General features: G+C 33.0%; 1 pseudogene; it reads left to right on the forward strand.

The window, feature by feature from the left end:
* Nucleotides 1–18,092: 18,092 nt before the first annotated feature.
* Nucleotides 18,093–18,185, forward strand: LOC124521431 (uncharacterized; annotated as a pseudogene).
* The last annotated feature ends 875 nt before the right edge of the window (nt 18,186–19,060 follow it).

The following is a 19,060-nucleotide window of genomic DNA, read 5'->3' on the forward strand; positions in this document are numbered from 1 at the left end:
TGGGGCCAGTGAATACCACTGCTGGCATTTTATATGTAGTGGTGAATGAGTAAAGGATTATAATCATAGCTCACTACTTGCTATAGTTTTCAATATTCAACTATAGTTTTTAAGTTAAATGAAGAATAAACTCAAATATAAAAGCTAAAAAATTTTAAAAATTAAAAATTAATAAGCACATAAAGGAACTAATTGATCATGATACACTAATAGTAGATTTTAACACCCCACATACATCAATGGGCAGATCATCTAAACAGAACATCAACAAGAAAAAAATGGCTTTCATTGACACACTGGAAAGAATGGTTTTAACATATATATTCAGAAAATTCCATTCTAAAGAAGCAGAATAGACATTTTTTTTTTCAAATGGACATGGGCCACTCTCCAGAATAGATCACATAATAGTCCACAAAACAAATCTTGACAAATTTAAGTAAATAAAAATCATAACATGCATATTTTCTGACCACAACACTATGAAACTAGAACTCAACCACAAGAATGAATCTAGAAAGATCACAAATACATGGAGGTTAAATAGCATGCTACTAAACAATGAATGGGCCAACCAGGAAATAAAAGAAGATATAAGAAAAGTCATAGAAACAAATCAAAATGAAAACACAACACTCCAAAACCTCTGGGATACAGCAAAAGCAGTTCTAAGATGGAAGTTTATAGCAATGCAGGCCTACCACAAGAAACAAGAAAAAGCTCAAATAAACAACTTAACCTTACACCTAAAGGAACTAGAAAAAGAACAAAAAATAAAACCTAAAAACACCAGAAGGAAGAAAATTATAAAGATTTGAGCAGAAATAAATGGTATAGAAACAAACAAACAAAAAAAGAAAACAACAACAACAAAAATAGGACAGATCAATGAAACTAGAAGCCATCTCTTTGAAACAAAATAAAACAAAAAATTTGATAAACCTCTACCCAGATTTATCAAGACAAAATATAGAAAGGACTCAAATGAGATAACACTGATGCCACATAAATACAATTATAAGAGAATATTATGAAATACTATATGCCAACAAATTGAACAACCTAAAATAAATGGATAATCCCTGGAAAAATAGAAAATACCAAAACTGAAACAGGAAAAAATAAAAAATTTGAATAGACTGATTACCAGCAAGGAGATTGAATCAGTTATCAAAGCACTCCCAACAAACAAAAATCCAGTATCAAATGACTTCACAAGTGAATTCTACTAAACATTTAAAGAAGAGTTAATACCTATTCTTCTCAAACTATTGGAAAAGAATAGAAAAGAGGGAAAACTTCCAAATTCATTCTATGAGGCCAACAATACCCTGATACCAAAACCAGACAAAGATACCACTAAAAAAAGTACAGGCTAATATCCCTGATGAACACAGATACAAATATTCTGAACAGAATATTAGCAAACTGACTTTAACAATACATTGAAAAATAATTCACCATGATCAAGTGGGATTTATTTTTCTGTTATAGGGTGGTTCAGTATTTGAAAATCAATGTGATATGTCACATCAATAAAAGAAAGGATAAGAACCATACGGTCATTTCAATAGATGTAGAAAACGCTTCTGACAAAGTATAACATCCATTCATGATAAAAACCCTCAACAAAATAGGTTTAGAGGGAACATACCTCAACATTCTAAAATCCATATATGAAAAACCCTTAAGTAAAATAATCCTTAATGGGGAAAAACTGAGAGCATTTCCCCTAAAATCAGGAATAAGACAAGGATGTCTATCCTCAACACTTTTATTCAACATAGTACTATAAATCCTAGCCACAGCAATGAAACAACAAAAGGAAATAAAAAGCAACCAAATAAATAAAGAAAAAGTAAAACTTTCACTATTTGCAGATGATATGATACTGTATATAGAAAACCCTAAAGACCCCACCAAAAAAACTGCTAGAACTGATAAATGAAATTAGTAAAGTTTCAGGATACAAAATTAATGTACAGAAATATGTTGCATTTCTATATACCAATAATGAAGTAGAAAGAGAAATTAAGAAAACAATCCCATTTATAATTAGACCCAAAATAACAAGATCCCTAGGAAAAATCTAATCACAGAGGTGAAAGACCTCTACTTTGAAAAGTATAATATCTTGATGAAAGAAATTGAAGATGACACTAATGAATGGAGAGACATTCCATGTTCATGGATTGTAAGAATATTGTTAAAACGTCTGGGGCATCTGGATGGCTCAGTCAGTTATGCGTGTGACTGGCTCAGGTCATGATCTCGCAGTTTGTGAGTTCGAGCCCCACATCAGGCTCTCTGCTGACAGTTCAGAGCCTGGAGCCTGCTTTGGATTCTATGTCTCCCACTCTCTCTCTCTCTCTGCCCCTCCCCCACTCACACTCTGTCTGTGTCTCTCTCTCAAAAGTAAATAAACATTAAATTTTTTAAAAATGTCTATAGCACCCAAAGCAACCTACAGATTTAATGCAATCCCTAGCAAAATACCACCAGCATTTTTCACAGAGCTAGAATAAACAATCCTCAAATTTGTATGGAACCACAAAAGACCCAGAGTAGACACAGCTATCTTGAAAAAGAACAAAGCTGAAGGCATCACAATTCTGGACTTTAAGCTATATTACAAAGCTATAATAATCAAACAGTATGGTACTGGTAAGTACCCATAGTAAAGTATGTAAATAGAGTACTGGTAAGTACCCATAGTAAAACAAGTAAATAGACCTGTACATCAATAGAACAGAATATTAAAAAAGAAGTCCACAACTACAAGGTCAATTAATCTTCAACAAAGCAGGAAAGAAATCCAATAGGAAAGAGACAGTCTCTTTAACAAATGGAATTTGGAAAACTCAACAGCAATATGCAAAAGAATGACACTTGACCACTTTCTCACACCATCACAAGAATAAACTCAAAATGGATTAAATACCTAAATGTGAGGCCTAACACTATAAAAGTCCTATAAGAGAACACAGGAAGTAATTTCTTTGACATTGGCTATAGTAACTTCTTTCTAGATATGTCTCTTGAAGCAAGGGAAACAAAAGAAAAAATAAAGTATTGGGACTATTTAAAAATAAAAAGCTTCTGCACAGGGAGGAAAACAATCAACAAAACTAAAGACAACTTATGGGAGAAGATATTTGCAAATAACATATCCTATGAAGAGTTAGTGTCTAAAACATACAAAGAATTTATAAAGCTCAACACTCACTAAAAAATGTGCAGAAGTCATGAACAGACATTTTTCCAAAGAAGACATCCAAATGGCCAACAGACACATGAAAAGATGCTCAAAATCACTTATCATAAGGAAAATGCAAATCAAAACCACAATGATATAGCACTTCACACCTGTCAGAATGGGTAAAATCAACAACACAAGAAACCACAGGTGTTGATGAGGATATGGAGAAAAAGGAGTCATCTTACACTGTTGGTGGGAATGCAAACTGGTGCAGACACTCTGGAAAATGGTACCGAATCCTCAGAAAATTACAAACACAACTCCCTAATGATCCAGCAATACTACTACTGAGTATTTACCCAAAAATACAAAAACACTAATTTCAAGGGATATGTGCACCCTGATGTTTGTAGCAACATTATCGACACTAGCTAAGAGTCTATTGACTGATGAATGGATAAAGAAGATGGTGTGTATGTATATATATATATATATATATATATATATATATGTGTGTGTGTGTGTGTGTATGTATATATGTACATATATATGTATATGTATATATATACATATATGTATGTGTATATATGTGTGTGTATATATATATATATATATATATATATATACCACTATATATACAATGGAATATTATCCACCCATAAAAATAAAATCTTGCCATTTACAAAGACATAATGCTAGGTGTAAAAAGTCAGAGAAAGACAAATACCATATGATTTCACTCATACGTGGAACTTAAAAGAACAAAACAAATAGCAAAGGGGAAAAAAATAACAGAGTGAAAGAGACACAAATCAAGAATCACACTCTTATTTACTGAGAACTGATGTTTACCAGAGGGGAAGGGGGTAGGGTGATGGGTTAAACAGGTGATGGGAAAAAAAAAAAAAAAGAAACAGGTGATGGGGATGAAGGAGTGCCCTTGTCATGATGAGTACAGGGTGTTGAATCACTATATTGTATGCCTGGAACTAATAACACTAATAATACTCTATGTTAACTAAGTGGAATTAAAATAAAATCTTAAAAAACTAATAAACAAACTTAAAAAAAAATCATAGTATCCTTACCATGTGTGCCAAATATTTTAGAGAGCTGTTGAATCATTATATTTTACACCTGAAAACTAATTTAACACTATGTTAATTATGCTAGAATTTTAAAGGATAAATAAAAACTACAAAAACAGAACTTCACACTGGAAGAACTAGGTTAGATCCACACAAGTTGTTTTCTCTGAATGACACTCTAAAGTCACTTTAGGTAGCAAATCATATAATGGACCTCTACACTGTTTCACCAGTGCTAACACTACCTGAACATTTCCTTGTACCAGTCGAGAGCAGAAGCCCCATTGGCTTCCTTTGGATGGGGTATGGAATGCTGATTCCAGTCTTCTTTCTGCCTATTTTCATACTAGAGAGGACTGTGTGATTAGAACTGGAAGTCAACTGGTAAAAATTATATTCATCTTTCTTTTTTTCCCCCTTATTCTATCTGCCCTGTCTATAGAGGAAAACAACTAGAAATTTCTCCTTTAATAAAGAGTCACTATAACAGTACTATTTTACCTAGTTTTAATTCGTAGACCCTGACAACTCTCATAAATTCCAATGATCACAGGAGAGGCAAACTTATTTCTTGAGCCTAAAAAGAAAAAACTATTAGTATTTCCCAGAATATGAAAGTATGTACATAATCTTTGACAATTCACAATTGGTATAAATAAAACTGTCCTCTTTCCTTTAATGGTAAAACTAAACATTCACATAAATATTCAAATGCAATGCATTACATATATTATACTAAATATGCACATTTTATAACACATATTTGACTGGTTGTACAATCAATACAGAAGACATAATGATACCTATACAAAAATAATACAGTTTTATTACAGTTGTAAATATAACTGTAGTAACTCTTAATTTTGTGTCAAATTGGTTATCACTATTCTTTGTTTCTTTCTCAATACTATTATAAAAGTGACTGCTGTTTGAGAAACTGTTATTCAAAACACTGGTATAGAGCTTTTCTTGATTTCCTACCACAGAATCCACTGCCCACTCTATTTATTACCTGATAATTTTAGTAATAAATACACTAATGCAGATTAGTGTACCACATTGAAATTATAGATATGCCCTCAATACACTTTTTGATTGAATGCCAAATAGTTGAATGTTAAAATCAATATTTAGGGGAGGCCAACAAATACCATCATAGAATGAAGTGATGAGACTTTAAAATTTTTTCAAATTTCCCTAAGTGATAATTATAATTTCACTCCTAACCATGTAAATTTCAATTCAAATAGTTTTAAATTTTAATTTGGAAAACTTCACTCACTTTCAGTGTGGTTGATAGGTGTGCAATTGTTTTGGGGATAATTCTGTCAATGCAGGATACTGTTGATAATGTTTGCCACTAACTTTGAAAGTCTTTTATCATCTAGGTAGAGATTTATCAGCTCTTCAATTCCTGTAATTTCATCAAATCGATTTCTCAAATTGGAGTTGTTTGCACTGCTTAAAGAAGATTCTGCCTATTTTCAGAAGACTTAAAAATGTCTTCACATATTATTTTATCAGGAATATTTTTGCTTAGCTGTTGTTTTACACTTACTGCCTGAGATAAAATTTCTTTTAATCTTGGATCTAAAAATATAGCAATGGAGAAATTTAATTGGTTTCAATATAACAAACCTCCAAATTCCCACATGCATCTCAGCTTTCATTCCATGCACATTAATTTAGCATGTTCTGTGAAGCAAACTTTTGGGAGACTCCTTATAGCAGACAGAATGTAAGAAATACTTTTGGTCTCAAGTCACACTCATTTGGTTATTTCTTTAGCAGATTCCAACAAATAAACTATGTTCTCTATAAGCAAGCTGTCTTGAAAGTTGGCATTGTTATTGGCAGAGTATGGTGTTAAATCTTTAATTCACTCTTCGTTAAAAAATGTGATCACTTCTATTCCATCTTGTTTGAACATCTGATATCTGACAAAGCAGTTCCATCATCTATTTTATATCTTATAAATGTGTCTGGATTAAGTAGTGGTAAGTATTTTCCTGCTTAAGGGCAGTACTTTTGTTACATGAGAATGTGTTATAATTACTCTAACATACAATTGAAGAATGTGAAAAAATACTCATCATCTGTTTATTTACATGTCACTCCAAGGTTTCACCACATTTACTTCATTGTCAGTCACAGCTGTATGACATTTGTTTCACTGATTTTCCATTCGATAAATAGTTCATCAATCAGATTCACGCTGTTGTTAGCTATGTGAGACCTAAAAGTTTCTTACCAAGTAAACGAGAAGAATTAAATCCTTCACAACTCAGCATAATAAAACTTAAAACAAATGTATGGTTGTATCTTTATGCCTAAATTTGTTATTAGGAAAATAAGAAAAATACCAATTCAATAATATTTCTCACACTTTGTTGGTACATACAGCAGAATGTGAATCAAGAACTAGTGTTTCTGCACCAGTTTCAAAGATAGAGTTCTGTTACTTGGAATTTATAGCTTGGGTTAAAATAAAAATTCTTTGAAATTCATCCACAGAAAATGATTGACATTCTACTACACTCAGTTCAATAAGATTTTGTTCAAAATATTTGACTTGATAGGCTTAAAAGCATCAGAAAAAAATATTTCTAAATCACTTGTGGAAAAATTTTCAAGTTTGATAAGTGAAAACAAAATATGTTTTTTAGTACATCATTTTTCTCTAATTTAAATTTTCTTCTTACTGTCTTTTGTATCAGATGATTTATCATAGATGTTTTGGAATCTTTCTTCCTCATGATATTTTATAGTGGCATTCTGCTCTTAATTCATTTTCTCAACTTGTATAGAATTCCCAAAAAGGAATACTAAAGCCAAAGCAAAATTTTCATGCTTCCGCAAATATGTATTTATGCAAATACTCTCTCACTAGACTATGAGAATCATAAAGAAAGGGACTGCATTTTATTTCTCTCTCACTGTCAAGAATAGAGCATGATAGGCACTAAGCACTCAATGAACACTTGTTGACTAAAAAGATATATATGTTTAAAATGATACAGCATGATGTAATAGAAAAATATTACATTTGCTATATTTTTCTCTTTGCTAGTGTTGTGATATCGAACAATTTATTTAATATCTCCAAACAAATATTTCCTCATGTGCAGAATATTCCTGAAACTCCTTGAGTTGTTGTGATATTTTTAGTGTATTTTAAAACACTAGCACAATTCTCGCCATCCAGGAGGTGCTCAATATGGCAACTAATAAGAAGGAAGGGGGAAAAAATGAAGAATATTAATGTCTGCTTTATTAAAGAACTATTTGATGCTCAGTATATAAGCACATATTTAAGAATCTAATTTACTGAACAGAATTTATTAAGCTGAAACAAAGAAAAACAGTATTCCTCCATTAAAATGAAAACTTTTTTCTTTGTCACAGGATAGCTCAGGATTACATATCAAACATCAGATATTTTCTTTTTTTTTTTTTTAAATTTTTTTAACATTTATTTATTTTTGAGAGAGAGAGAGAGACAGAGCATGAACGGGGGAGGGTCAGAGAAGAGAGGGAGACACAGAATCAGAAGCAGGCTCCAGGCTCTGAGCCATCAGCCCAGAGCCGGGCGTGGGGCTCGAACTCACGGACCGCGAGATCGGGACCTGAGCTGAAGTCGGACGCTTAACCGACTGAGCCACCCAGGCGCCCCGATATTTTCTAAGAAGTCTCGTGAAGTTTATCCATTTAACTCTTTGGTATCAAAAATTATCAAATCTCATGCACCCAAGGCCTGTAAATGAGTGTTCTGCATTTGGGTCATGTTTCTGCCAAATTATTAGGAAAGCCCATAAATCATTATATTATCTCCTCACAGTCTCTCTTATTTCTAATAATTAGTAGGGCTATTTCTTAGCTTGCAACAGCAAACTCAAAGGAATATTTCCACTTATGTGAGTTCTGCAGTCTTCTAGATTTATCTGAGAAATGACTTTAATTACTCACATTCTTCACTTTTTCCAATTCCCTTAAGTATTGCAAAAGGACATTAGTCAGAACGATGTTCCCAATATTAATATACCTATCACTCATTGCAATTTTCTCAGTCTTAATTTCTGGTACCAATCACTTTTTGTATAAATACTAATTAGATTCAGGTACAAAAAATATGCAAATATCTAAGTTAATGAGACCTGCTATACAAAGCCTCTAGTAAATATTTCCCTATTGATATTTCAGTGGGTGATTTTCCCACCAAATCTATATGTAGCTCCAAATTATTTTGGGTGAAATTTAGGGCACTAGATCCCCAGTAATCTAACCCTATACAATTCAACAACCACTTTCAATTGTCAGCTATTTTAATTGCCTAATATTTATACAATCTAAACAATATGCTGATGTTGAGGATTGCTCAAATTTATTTTTTTATGAATTCTTTTAAAGTTTATTTTTTTATTTTGAGAGAGAAGGAGGGAGGGAGGGGCAGCGAGAGGGAGGGAGGGAGAGAGAAACAGGTTCCATGCTGCCAGCACAGAGCCAGACACAGGGCTCAAGCTCACAAAACTGTGAGATCACCACCTGAGCCAAAACCAAGAGTCTGTGACAGTTCACCAACTGAGCCACCCAGGTGCCTCAAGGATTGCTCAGTTTTTAAATGTCATTTGTTTCCTTAATGGTAGAGACAAATTAGCTCTCTTACAAACACTCCCTCAGTACTCTTCTTTGCATTCTTCAAATATGTATATATAAATATCTACATAAATATATGACAAAATTATGTTAAATTGTTGGTTAATATTTACATTCTTTGACTATGGAAGTATTGATTGATATGTTGGTTAGGTAATATTTTCCCCATAATTCTGACACTGATGCTCCCTGTATTTCTAATTTCTAGATATAGCAGCTGAGAATTTCTAGTATCAGGTTCATGATAATTTATATGAACCAGTTTTTTTTTTCTTCCTGAAAACATTTAGAATCTTCTCCCCAGGCTCTACTTTCTATAATTCAAAAAGATTTTTACCAATTTTCCATGATCTCATTTTCTAGAACTCTTAAAACTTGAACATTTAATATTCTGAATTGATCATTTAATTTTTCTATCTTTTCTTGAATTTGTTTCTATTTCATCAGTGCATTTTTATTCAAAACTAATGCATCTTCATTCAAAACTATTACTAAATGCTTGATTTTCACTATTTTTTTTCAAATTGCTCTTTCCTGTTTTGATTCTATTTTATAATGTGTAATTCATTTATGGGTGAAAGTCTAATTCTCTATCTCCTCAAATGGATTTTTTTTCTTTATATTCTGAAGTTCTTTTGTTGTCTCTGTTATCCATTTACTCTCCAGTTCCTTTAATGTGTATGTTTGTTTCTAAATAACTCACATCTAGAAAACATAAAGAATTCTTACAAATCAGTCAGGAAAAGAAAACACTAAATTAAAAGTGGGTGAAATACTTGAACAAAAACTTCCAAAAAGAATATTCCCAAATAGCTAATAATTATATGACTAGTGTTCAGTGTCAATCATGAGAGAAATGAAAAATAAAGTTTCTAAACCTCAGTGTGATACTCCTACACACTCCCAAATACCAAAAATTAAAGGTTGACAATAACAAGTGTTGATAAGAATGTGTAACCATATAAACTTGCAGTAGAATAAGCTTCCATTTTGGACAGCCATGCCACGCTTGACTAAAGCCTACAAGATGCTATTTAAAACTATGATTTTTTTTTTGTCTACTTGTTTTATGTTGCAGGAATGGTGGTAGTCAGGCCCCTACTGCTAGTGTATATAGTCACTTCTTTTTTGTAGTGTTAAGAGTTTTGACTTAACATGCTTTGACATGTCATTTAGCACACTGACCACTAATATCTCCAGTATAGACTATTCAATTTATTATCATAAAATAACCCTCTTTGTGTTGTAGATTTCTTTCTTTCTCAAATACTTTATCAGATACAAATGTTGATCCTGTTGCTTTAAGCATGAATGTTTGCTTATTATTATTTTGTTCCTTTAAGCTTTCTATGTTCATTTGTTTATGTATCTGTCATTTTTTAATGTTTATTTATTTTGAGAGGGGGAATGAACAGAGAGGGAGAGAGAATATCAAGCAGGCTCTACACTGAGACAAAATCAAGAGTCAGATGTTTAACTAACTGAGCCACGCAGGCACCCCTGTGTCTCATTCTTAACATGATCTGAACAGTCTTTTCCTTCAACCCCTTTATCTTTATTTTAAATACTCACTCGACTGCCAATTTAAGTATCCATTCACTAGCCTATCCACAAACACATAACCAAACAAAACATTGCTCTGGAGTCAGATCTCAGTGAGATCTTTAGACTACATTTCTTAATAAGAGATTACAATATCTTGTCCTTTTACTTTTTTTGTTTTCTGCTTTCTACTTAGAATCTTTTTTTTTTTTTCCCAACAATTTGGAATAGGCAACTGGAATTGAAGTAACTCTTTGGCTAGGAATTCAGAATATTTCATAATACTGCTTTCAGTCTTATTTCATCAAGCCAGAAGAATGGTACCAACATAACCAAAGTGAGACTGTTAAACATGGTACTTCACAAAGAGTGACATTAGAGTCATGGAATCGTAAGTCATTCCTTTTTTCTCTCCCCTTTTTTTGTTAACAATTATATCCATAACTGAACAAAACTGCCTCAGCAAATTACACTAAGGGACTTAACAGTACTCTTGCTCACCTGTGAATCTGAAAATAAATAAGACCTCAGTAAGGGCTGTGGACCCAAGGGAGTTGGCAAACCTGCCCCACCCCTACTTGCAGCAATCAGGGGGAAAAAAACCTGGACAGACACCCATAGGTGAAAGAGAAATTTTAGAAGTTCATATTGCCTGAAAAGAGATTCCAACATGACACTGGTGTGATGAAAAAAAAAAAAAATTCTGGATACAGAGGAGAGAGATGAACTCTCCAGAGCCACCCTTGCCCAGGGTGACATTTCAAGGACGAAGCTGTTTGGCAGGTAGCAGCAACCTCTCCCATAGAGGAGGTGGAAAGTGAATTGGTGAGTAACTGCTTGGTTATCCAAGTTGTGTGGATTGTGGCTGGGAAAAAAAAAACATTTCTCTTTAGCAACACCCTGATTTCTGAAGAGCAACCACTATAATTGGGGGATAGGAGAATAAAGAGAAAGAAGTAGAGAAAAGTATCAAAGGATATTAAAGGAACCCGTTTTCTGCCGTCTGCTTCAAGACTTCAACAGGAAGTCTGCTCACAAACCTCTGGGAATGCCCCACTAGAAGATCTCCTCACCAGGTCTGTTGGCACCCCTAAAGTTCCACATAATAAATGCACATCTCCCTACACTCTGGGGACAGCTCCTTATGTATTCTACCCAATGCATTCAGGAGAGGGAGTGTTGGTAGACAGGGAGCTTATTCAGAAAATAAGCAATGATCAGTGGCCAAGGAAGAAGCCACAAACCTGAGCTATAGTGCTACCTTTTGGAATACAAAAGAAAGGATTCTTATAGCCAGCCTGATGAATTATAAGAAACAAAACAAAAGTTTATTCAAGAAAATATCTATTCCAGGGGCGCCTGGGTGGCTCAGTTGGTTGAGCATCCAACTTAGGCTCAGGTCATGACCTCACAGTGTGTGAGTTCGAGCCCCGCATCAGGCTCTGTGCTGACAGCTCAGAGCCTGGAGCCTGCTTCTGATTCTGTGTCTCCCTCTCTCTCTGCCCCTCCCCTGTTCATGCTCTGTCTCTCTCTGTCTCAAAAATAAATAAAAACATTTTTTAAAATCTTTAAAAAAAAAAGAAAATATCTATTTCAAATGCAAAAGCCAGAGCACATAGTGACAAACAATATTTAAAAATCAAGAAAATATGGTATCACAAAAAGAATATGATAATTCAACATGGATCGCAAACACATACACAGACTAATAAAGAATTCAAAATAGTGGTTATGAAAAAAATTCAAAAAGCTACATGAAAACTCAGAAAAACAATTCAATGAAATCAGGAATAAAATTAATGAATAGAAACCATTCATTATCAAAGAGATTGAAATGGTAAGAAAGAACCATATGGATACTGGAGCAGAAAAAAATCAATGAATGAAATGGAGAATGAAAAAGATTGCATCTGTATCAAGGCAGACCAGATGGAAGAAAGAATAAATGACTTGGAGTATAGGAATAAAGACAATTCAGTCAAAAGAACAACGGGAACTAAGATTTTTTTAAAGCCTATGAATACTATCAGATTCAATCAAAAAGAACCTATTAGAATCATTGGGATTCCAGAAAAAGAAGAGAGGGAGAAGACATAGTTTATTTAAAGAAATAATAGATAGTACATCCCAAATCTGGGGGAAGCACTTGTACATACAAGTCCTCTAAGCTAATAGAGCACCTCATTATTTTGATGCAAAAACATCTTCCCCAAGAGACATTACAATGAAACTGTCAAAAAATCAATTTTAAAGAAAGAATCTTAAAGGCAGCCAGGGGAAGAAAAAAAGAAAGTAACCTACAAAGGAACCCAATTAGTCTATCAGCAGATTTCTCCGCAGAAACTCTACCCGCTAGGAGAGAGTAGAATGACATATTCAAAATGTTGAAAGATGTTGGTTTGCAAACTGGTTCCTGTACACAGAGGGAGAGACTGAAGAAATGCAAACCACTCCAGATTGGTAGGTGACAGATTTAATATGCAAGGAAACTTATAAGGTGTGTCTTAGGTGTCTGCAAGATGAGTAGATCTGCACACCTGCCTACCAGAATCTTTTAAGTTTATATAGAAGCCTTAACTGAGTTCAGTCACATATACCATCCAGAGGGTCTCCAAACATAATGCTCTCTCAAGGGTGTGTCCTTGAAAAATGGTTCCCTCTGTGGGAACAGCAGGCAGAGCATACATTCTAAGGACAGGGGAGATAAGGAGCTTCCAATTGCCCAGGTCCAGCTCAGAGGTTAAGGAATAGACACACCTTCTCAATTATTCCCTCCGATAGAGGAAAAAAAAGTTGCCAACACTGGACCTGCCTTGCAAGAAATGCTGAAAGGTGTTCTTTATTTAAGCTGAAATGAAAAGACACTAATCACTGACACGTAAATATGTGAAAGTGCACAATAAGGTGAATAGACAGTCAAAAAACTGTAACGCTATATTTGGATGGCATGTTAATTGCTCAACAATAGTATAAAAGTTAACGAGTAGTAAAAATAACGATAGATAGTATAAATTATTAATGAATGTACAACATAAAATAGGTGAACTGTAACATAGATAATATAAAAGGGAGAAGTAAAAGGGTGGCATCTTTATAGCTGTTTGAAGATATGTTGCTACCAGACTAAAATGGACTGTTTTATCTATAAAATGTTTTATGCAATCCACAAGGTAACCAGAGAGCAAAAACTGAGAGTAGAGCCACAAAAGACAAAGAAACAAAGTAGAACACACCTCCACAAAAAATAACCAATTTACACAAGTAGGCAAAGACAGAGGAAAAAGAAACAATGGAAATACAAAATAATCAGAAATTAATAAGATGGCATTAGTAAGTCCTTACATATCAATAATCATTCTAACGTAAATGTATTGAATTCACCAATCAAAAGGCACAGAGTAACTAGATGAATTAAGAAAAAAAGGACCCAATATATGCTACCTACAAGAGACTCATTTCAGCTTTAAAGACACGCATAGTTTCTAAGTGAAGGAATAGAAGAAGATATTCCATGCAAATGGAGCCAAAAGAGGTAGTCATACTTAAACAAAATAGACTTTACTAGACTTTACACCAAAAATAGCAGCAAGAGACAAAGGAGGTCATTACATAATGATAAATGAATCAATACATCAGGATATAATAACTGTCAATATATACACACCCAACATCAGAGCACATAAGTGTATTAAGCAAATGCTAACAGATATAAAGGAAAAATAGACAATAAGAAGAAGAAGCAACCTCAGCAATGGATAGATCACCCAGCAAAACAACAAGGAAATGCTGGATTGAACCATACTTTAGACGATATGGGCTTAGATATTTACAGAACATTCCATGCAACAGCAGCAAAATACACATTCTTTTTAAGGGCAAAAAAAATATTCTTTAGGATAGATTATATGATAGGATACAAAACAATTCTTAGTAAATTTAAGAATATTGAATAAAACCAATAACTCATTATGAACACAACAGTATGAAACTAGAAATGAACAGCAAGAGAAAAGCTTGAAAATCTATAAATATGTGGAAACTGAACATTACACATCTGAAAAACCAATGGGTCAAATAAAAAATTAAAAAAAAAATCAAATATCTGAAAAAGTGATGTTGTAAGAGTTTTAAGAGAAGAGTTTAAGCTATAAATGTTTATATTAAGAAATTAGAAAGATCCCAAATGAATACCCCAGCTTTACCCCTCAAGGAAGTGGGGGGAGGTGGGGAGAACAATTTAAGTCCAAAGTTAGCAGAAAGAAGGAAATAATAAAGATCCAAATGGAAGTAAAGAGGGAGAAATAAGAAAAACAAAATAAAGTATCAATGAAACTACGGGCTGATTTTTCAAAAAGATAAAATTGATCCTTTAACAAACTAAAAAAAAAAAAAAAGAAGAAGAAGATTCAAACACATAAAATTGGAAATGAAAGAGGAGACATGCTGTAATGAGAAATCTATAGGATGATAAGAATCTACTGTGAATAATCATATGCCAACAAATTAGATAATCTGGAAGACATAAATTCCTAGAAATGCACGATATACCAAGATTACATCAGGAAGAGATAGAAAATCTGAACAGACCAATAATAAGTTAAAAGACTGAATTGGTAATTGAAATATCAGAGCCCAGAACTGCAGGGCCAGACAGCTTCACAACAGCTATCAAACATTTAAAGAAGAATTAACACTAATAATTTTCAAACTCTCCTCCCAAAATTGAAAAAGAAATACTTCCAAACTCATTCTATCAGACCAGCTTACCATGATAACAAAGAAAGATAAGGACAGTATAAGAAAACTATAGACTAGTATTCTTGATGGATAGAGACATGAAAATTCTCAAAGTATTAGCAAACCCACACATTAAAAGGATTATATACTATGACCTCATGGAATTTATCCCTGGGATGCAAGGAGGATTCACATATAAAAAATTAATAAATGTGATACATCATATCAATAGAAAGATAAAACTCACATTATCATCTCAATAGGTACAAAAAATGCATGTAATAAAATACAACATCCTTTCATGATTAAAAAAAAACAGGAACAAATTGGGTATTAGAAGGAACATAATTCAACATAATAAAAGCCATATATGACAAACCCACAGCATATACAATGGTAAAAAATTGAAAGCTTTTCCTCTGTGATCAGGTCCAAGACAAGGATTCCCACTCTCAACACTTTTATTCAGTACAGTACTAGAAACCTAGCTAGAGGAATTAGGGCAAAATTGTCATTATTTGAGGATAATATGACTTTTACATAGAAAATCCAAAGTCTAAGCCAAAACCTGGTAGATCTAATTGATGAATTTTATAGAGTTACAGTATATAAAATCAACATACAGAAATCATTTGCAATTCTCTATGTTAATAATATCTGAAAAAGGAACTTTTTTTTCATTATAGCATCAAAAACAATTAAATACTTAGGAATAAATTTAACCAAGAAAGAAAATGCTCTCTATGACAAAAACTACAAGATTTTTTGAAATAAATCAAAGACAACACAAACAAATGAAAGGACATTCCATGTTCATGTATCTAAAGAATTAATATTGTTAAAATGCTCATACTACCCAAAGCCATTTACAACTCAAACACCAATTCCAACAGCATTCTTCACAGAGATAGAACAACCAATCCTCACATGGGTATGGAATAAGCAAAGACCCTCAATATCCAAAGTAATTCTGAGAAAGAATAACAAACCGGGAGGCATCACACTTTCTAATTTCAAACTATGCCACAAAGCTATACTAATTAAAACAATATGGTACTGGCATAAAAATAGACATGTAAGTCAATGGAACAGAATAGAGATCCAGAATTAAACTCCCATATATAATGTCAACTAATATATGACAAGAGAGATAAGATCAACCAATGGGGAAAGGATAGTCTCTTCAACAAATGGTGCTGAGAAGGCTAGCACATGCAGAAAATAAATTTGAATCCTTATCTTACACTACTCATAAAAATTAACTCAAAATGAATGAAAGACTTAAACATAAGATATGACACCATAAAATGCCTAGAAGCAAGCACAGAAAAGAGGCTCCTTGGCATTAGTCTTGGCAATAGTTTTTTTGGATATGACACTAAAAGCACACACAACAAAAGCAAATATCAACAAATGGGACTACAATAAATAAAAAGCTTCTGCACATCAAAAGATATGATCAACATAATGAAATGGCAACCTATGAAGTGGGAGAAAATATTTGGAAACCATATATCAGTTAAGGGATTAATATCCAAAATATATAAAGAACTCATACAACTCAATAACATAAAACAAAAACAAAAACCTGATGAAAAAAATGGGCAGAAGACCTAAACATTTTTTTTTCCCCAAATGACCAACAGGTACATGAAAAGGTGCTCAAATTCGTTAATCACCAGGAAAATGCTAATCAAAATCACAGTGAAACATTATGTTACACTGTTAGAATGGCTATACTCAAGATAGCATGAAGTGAGGATGGACAAAAAGGGAACTTTTTGCTTGTGCACTATGGGAATGTAAACTGGTGCAGCCATTATAGAAAAAAATATGGAGATTCCTCAAAACATTAAGAAAAAAAAGGAACTATCATACAATCTAGCAATTTCACTTCTGGTTATACATGAAAAGAAAATGAAAACAGGACATGAAAGGGATATATGCACTTCTTTGTTGATTGCAGACTTACTCACCATAACCAAGATGTGGAAAAAACCTAAGGACCCATCACTGTGTGAATGGATAAAGAATTGTGCTGTATATATCCACAATGTAATATTTTTTAGCCATGAGAATGGAGATCCAGCCATTTGTGCCAACATGGATGGATCCTGAAGACCTTATGAGAAGTGAGATGAATGGAACAGAGAAAGACAAATACTATCTGATATTACTTATATATGAGGCCTAAAAAAGCCAAACTTGTAAGAACAGAAATTGAAATTAGGTTACCAGGGTCTTGGGTGTGTGACAGAATTGGAGAGATGTTGCTTAAGGAAATGAATTTGCAATGAGTAAAGAAATTCTACAGACCTAATGCATTAGGAGTGAAAACAGACTACAATTTTGAATTATAATCATTAGACTTGCTGGGACTAAATCTCAATTTTTCCAATGACTGAAAAGAAAAAAAATCAAGATGTGATTGAAATACTAATTATTGCTACATTAACAATCATATGACACTATGTAAATGTCTCAGGTCAACACGCTGTACACCTTAAATGTATACAAGGTTATACATCACATATATTTTAATTGAAACAGAAACAAAAACTTGGCACCTCAGCACAGGACAGAGCCCTTCTCTCATGTCACTTTTCTAGTGAAGGTGGTCAATCAAAACTGCAATGTTAAAACATCCCTGTGAAATAATATTTTTCTATATCTAAAGGTGTTTTGTGAATATGTGTGTCAGAGATGGAAGATGATGCTCTTTTGTCCTTTTTTCCTACCTAGACAATGTCCTTTTATCCCTTATCCATGTTTGTTTATATTGATTTTGATTATAAAAATGCTGAAATAAATATTACATATATTTTGCACATTTGTGTGAGCATTTCTATAGGATAATTTTGAGAAAATTGTGGGTGCTCCCTTCACTAGTACATATACTAAAATTGGAAGGATACAGAGAAGATTAGCATGCCCCCACACAAACTCATGAACTGTCTATATTTTTTATAAGACATAAATTTTTAAAAAGAAAGAAATAAAATTGTCGGTGATAGGGTATATATATACTTAAGGCTTTTAATAGATTCAAACTGGCCTTTCATTTATCCTTTGAGGGTCCATGTAGGAGTATCACATTGAGGTGTTATTTTGAATTTATTTTGCTTCTACAATTCTGGAAAGCTTTCTTTTTACCTTTATCAATGACATAAAAAGTACTTTTTTGTGTGTGTCTGATTTAATTTTATGAATTTACTTAATATTTGCCCTAATGTTTTTTGTTTGTTTTTCAATGACACAAAGACAAAAGAGAAAGAAAAAATCAACTACCAACTAGATTTGACATTACAAATACAAGTTTGGATTTAATACACCTAGGGTGTCAGAATTAGAACCATATAATGCCCAGGACCTACTCTCAATATTCTGATTCAGTTGTCTTGAAATGATGTCTAACCTTCAGTAGTTAAGTTCCCCAGGTAATTCTAATGTGAAACCTGCTCTAAAAATCACTGATCAGCTCATGCTCCATCTCTGTTCTCCAAAGGAAAGTGGTATTCTTTTTTTCTTTCAATATATGAAATTTATTGTCAAATTGGTTTCCATACAACACCCAGTGCTCATCCCAAAAGGTAGGAAAGTGGTATTCTTGATAATGATAAAGGATCTTTGAGAGACAAAAGAGCTACGTTTGAAAAAACTACTTGATACGAGATATTGAACGAGTAATTTTAGATATTGGGCAAGTAATTTAAGCTTTTTTGGTCTCAATTTTTATCTATAAAATCTAAAATATATTAAATGCCCACCTCATTGTTTGGAGGTGTATATAAGGTAATTTGTATTATATTTTTGTTATACTGATAGCTCTTAGTTATATTCT

Source organism: Lynx rufus, unplaced genomic scaffold (genome assembly GCF_022079265.1).
Source record: "Lynx rufus isolate CCGP_SWC_20201006 ecotype Redwood Valley unplaced genomic scaffold, mLynRuf1.p SCAF_3, whole genome shotgun sequence".
In the NCBI taxonomy this organism is placed as follows: domain Eukaryota; kingdom Metazoa; phylum Chordata; class Mammalia; order Carnivora; family Felidae; genus Lynx; species Lynx rufus.